Source organism: Schistocerca serialis, unplaced genomic scaffold, assembly GCF_023864345.2.
Source record: "Schistocerca serialis cubense isolate TAMUIC-IGC-003099 unplaced genomic scaffold, iqSchSeri2.2 HiC_scaffold_295, whole genome shotgun sequence".
NCBI lineage: Eukaryota > Metazoa > Arthropoda > Insecta > Orthoptera > Acrididae > Schistocerca > Schistocerca serialis.
The window spans coordinates 87,501-92,500 of NW_026047863.1; the positions used below are offsets into that span (position 1 = coordinate 87,501).

At 51.4% G+C, this 5,000-nt stretch overlaps 1 non-coding gene across 1 annotated transcript in view; it reads right to left on the reverse strand.

Annotated features, from left to right (window-relative positions):
* The window catches only part of LOC126444674 (small subunit ribosomal RNA), a 1,909-nt gene extending 405 nt beyond the window's left edge, over nucleotides 1-1,504 (reverse strand). The window contains exon 1 of the ribosomal RNA XR_007582682.1: nucleotides 1-1,504. This exon is cut by the window's left edge and continues 405 nt beyond it. This is a non-coding gene — a ribosomal RNA (small subunit ribosomal RNA).
* Between the last annotated feature and the right edge of the window lie 3,496 nt (nucleotides 1,505-5,000).

Genomic DNA, 5,000 nt, shown 5'->3' on the forward strand with positions numbered 1-5,000 from the left:
CCGCCTGTCCCTCTAAGAAGAAAAGTAATCGCTGACAGCACGAAGGATGTCACGCGACTAGTTAGCAGGCTAGAGTCTCGTTCGTTATCGGAATTAACCAGACAAATCGCTCCACCAACTAAGAACGGCCATGCACCACCACCCACCGAATCAAGAAAGAGCTATCAATCTGTCAATCCTTCCGGTGTCCGGGCCTGGTGAGGTTTCCCGTGTTGAGTCAAATTAAGCCGCAGGCTCCACTCCTGGTGGTGCCCTTCCGTCAATTCCTTTAAGTTTCAGCTTTGCAACCATACTTCCCCCGGAACCCAAAAGCTTTGGTTTCCCGGAGGCTGCCCGCCGAGTCATCGGAGGAACTGCGGCGGATCGCTGGCTGGCATCGTTTATGGTTAGAACTAGGGCGGTATCTGATCGCCTTCGAACCTCTAACTTTCGTTCTTGATTAATGAAAACATACTTGGCAAATGCTTTCGCTTCTGTTCGTCTTGCGACGATCCAAGAATTTCACCTCTAACGTCGCAATACGAATGCCCCCGCCTGTCCCTATTAATCATTACCTCGGGTTCCGAAAACCAACAAAATAGAACCGAGGTCCTATTCCATTATTCCATGCACACAGTATTCAGGCGGGCTTGCCTGCTTTAAGCACTCTAATTTGTTCAAAGTAAACGTGCCGGCCCACCGAGACACTCAATAAAGAGCACCCTGGTAGGATTTCAACGGGGTCCGCCTCGGGACGCACGAGCACGCACGAGGCGGTCGCACGCCTTCGGCTCGCCCCACCGGCAGGACGTCCCACGATACATGCCAGTTAAACACCGACGGGCGGTGAACCAACAGCGTGGGACACAAATCCAACTACGAGCTTTTTAACCGCAACAACTTTAATATACGCTATTGGAGCTGGAATTACCGCGGCTGCTGGCACCAGACTTGCCCTCCAATAGATACTCGTTAAAGGATTTAAAGTGTACTCATTCCGATTACGGGGCCTCGGATGAGTCCCGTATCGTTATTTTTCGTCACTACCTCCCCGTGCCGGGAGTGGGTAATTTGCGCGCCTGCTGCCTTCCTTGGATGTGGTAGCCGTTTCTCAGGCTCCCTCTCCGGAATCGAACCCTGATTCCCCGTTACCCGTTACAACCATGGTAGGCGCAGAACCTACCATCGACAGTTGATAAGGCAGACATTTGAAAGATGCGTCGCCGGTACGAGGACCGTGCGATCAGCCCAAAGTTATTCAGAGTCACCAAGGCAAACGGACCGGACGAGCCGACCGATTGGTTTTGATCTAATAAAAGCGTCCCTTCCATCTCTGGTCGGGACTCTGTTTGCATGTATTAGCTCTAGAATTACCACAGTTATCCAAGTAACGTGGGTACGATCTAAGGAACCATAACTGATTTAATGAGCCATTCGCGGTTTCACCTTAATGCGGCTTGTACTGAGACATGCATGGCTTAATCTTTGAGACAAGCATATGACTACTGGCAGGATCAACCAGGGAGCTGCGTCAACTAGAGCTGAGCAGCCGGCCGCCCGGGAGTGTGTCCCGGGGGCCCGCGCGAACACGCAAGCGTCCGCTCAATTATTCTGCAAACAGGAGGAGGCTGAGCTCCCCTGCACAACACACCTCGAAACCCTCTCAGGTCCCGGCGGCGCGCAGCGCCGTCCTAAGTACTTGGTCGGGTTCGAGAGAGGCGCAATCGCCCGGAGTTAGGCGAGTAGACGCTTTAGGTGCGACCACCCGTGCTCCCAACTGAGCTTGCCGCTGCCGACAGAGGCCCGGGAGCGTGCTGTCGTGGCATTGCCGGCGGGAGACAACACGCGCCACCTACGGTGACCGGCAGCTCCAACGCCAGCGCCACAGAAGGACAAAAGCCCCACTTGGGTGCCGAAGCGAACTCTCCCAGCACAGCGCACGCGCCAACACGTCCGCACAGCTGCGATACAAACCACCTGCGAGAACCGCTGGGGCGACCGAGCAGCAGACGGCGTCGCGGCGCCGAGCGCCGGGCGGCGGCGCATCCTCAGCGCACACAGTCCTCAATCGGACCAGCACACTGCAGATGGCCACCGCGCTTCGCACCGGGCCCGCGAGGACCTACTTTGGCCGCAAGGCGCCGCGAGCAGGGGGCCCCGGCGCGCAGCTGCGCCGCCTGCCGCGTCCGTCGGCCGGCGCGCCTGCCACTGGCCGCCCCCACCAGCCGGCTGTAGCGCGTGCGCCCACGCACCGCGCTGCCAGCACGCCGGGCGGCCCCCCCTCACCGGCCGGGGACAGTCTCACCCAGCCACCGCCGCGTATCGCCTCACACCCAGATCCCCTTTCACGTTCGTGGGCATGGTGGGTATCCCTGAAACAACCAGTTAATAGCTCGACCGATCGTCGCCAACACTGATTCACCTCTAGCGAGAACAACCGCACCACAACGGGTTACCTGTTGTTCATTTGCGTAACGTCACCAGCAAACGTAGACGTCCATCGCCATTTGCAACGAGTATTGCATGCCTGTGTCAGGTGTCACAACACACTACGTCTGCCCACATAGACGCAACAACATGTGCACGCCTCGAGAACACGTGGAAGGTAGCCCCCGTACGTATGCGGTGTCCATTGCGCGAACGACTGTCAGCCGGCCTCTGCAGGATGTCGCAGATGTGGAACGCGGTGCAACATGCTATCACGGTGTGTGAGAAGAGACGACTACGTCCGAATACACGCTCCACTACATCAACAGACTGCTCATGCTGATCGCCATCGAGGGCGTCCGTTCCTCCCACACGTCTGAATGGCGTACCACACTGCAATCCAGCTCTTATAGGGAGACGACACGTAGCTGCGTGCACAATATTTGGACTGTATGGTCTGCCGTTGCTAGGCGCAGTCGTCGTACGGTCACACATGTGCCACGATGTATCATTCAGTACATACGGACCAATGTGCAGTACAGTTTGTGGGTTTTGCGTACATCGGCGGACAGGTGACAGGCCGTACCACAACGTAGGCTGAGTACGTCGGCATGCGAAGGGCATTGAACATGCAAACTTCTCAACGACCAGCTTGCGAAGGCAGGGGGGAAGGGGGGGGGGGGCATGTACGTCCTGCTGCTATCCACATTACAGTGTATAGCAGGAGCATGTGGAAAGTCAGCAACACCTGCAAGGTGTTTAACATGACGCGATACACAGGGGACCGGGCAGTGCGAATAGCGAACTATATTGCGAGGGTTGCGGTTAGGCAACACTACACTAATTTAACGAGTTGCATAACAATTACAGAGCAGGTTAAGGCGCAATATAGGTTAGGTTAAGGCACAACATGGGTTACGTTAAAGCACAACATGGGTTACGTTAAAGCACAACATGGGTTACGTTAAAGCACAACATGGGTTACGTTAAAGCACAATTTAGGTTACGTTAAAGCACAATTTAGGTTACGTTGAAGCACAATTTAGGTTACGTTGAAGCACAATTTAGGTTACGTTGAAGCACAATTTAGGTTACGTTGAAGCACAATTTAGGTTACGTTGAAGCACAAATTAGGTTACGTTGAGGCACAAATTAGGTTACGTTGAGGCACAAATTAGGTTACGTTGAGGCACAAATTAGGTTACGTTGAGGCACAAATTAGGTTACGTTGAGGCACAATATGGGTTAGGTTGAGGCACAATATGGGTTAGGTTGAGGCACAATATGGGTTAGGTTGAGGCACAATATGGGTTAGGTTGAGGCACAATATGGGTTAGGTTGAGGCACAAATTGGGTTAGGTTGAGGCACAATATGGGTTAGGTTAAGGCACAATATGGGTTAGGTTAAGGTACAATATGGGTTAGGTTAAGGTACAATATGGGTTAGGTTAAGGTACAATATGGGTTAGGTTAAGGTACAATATGGGTTAGGTTAAGGTACAATATGGGTTAGGTTAAGGCACAATATGGGTTAGGTTAAGGCACAACATGGGTTAGGTTAAGGCACAACATGGGTTAGGTTAAGGCACAACATGGGTTAGGTTAAGGCACAACATGGGTTAGGTTAAGGCACAACATGGGTTAGGTTAAGGCACAATATGGGTTAGGTTAAGGCACAATATGGGTTAGGTTAAGGCACAACATGGGTTAGGTTAAGGCACAATATGGGTTAGGTTAAGGCACAACATGGGTTAGGTTAAGGCACAACATGGGTTAGGTTAAGGTACAATATGGGTTAGGTTAAGGTACAATATGGGTTAGGTTAAGGTACAATATGGGTTAGGTTAAGGTACAATATGGGTTAGGTTAAGGTACAATATGGGTTAGGTTAAGGTACAATATGGGTTAGGTTAAGGTACAATATGGGTTAGGTTAAGGTACAATATGGGTTAGGTTAAGGTACAATATGGGTTAGGTTAAGGCACAACATGGGTTAGGTTAAGGCACAACATGGGTTAGGTTAAGGCACAACATGGGTTAGGTTAAGGCACAACATGGGTTAGGTTAAGGCACAACATGGGTTAGGTTAAGGCACAACATGGGTTAGGTTAAGGCACAACATGGGTTAGGTTAAGGCACAACATGGGTTAGGTTAAGGCACAACATGGGTTAGGTTAAGGCACAACATGGGTTTAGGTTAAGGCACAACATGGGTTAGGTTAAGGTACAATATGGGGTTAGGTTAAGGCACAACATGGGTTAGGTTAAGGCACAACATGGGTTAGGTTAAGGCACAACATGGGTTAGGTTAAGGCACAACATGGGTTAGGTTAAGGCACAACATGGGTTAGGTTAAGGCACAACATGGGTTAGGTTAAGGCACAACATGGGTTAGGTTAAGGCACAACATAGGTTAGGTTAAGGCACAACATAGGTTAGGTTAAGGCACAACATAGGTTAGGTTAAGGCACAACATACGTTAGGTTAAGGCACAACGTAGGTTAGGTTAAGGCACAACGTAGGTTAGGTTAAGGCGCAATGTAGGGTTAGGTTAAGGTACGATATAGCTGAGGTTAAGGTACAATATCGCTTAG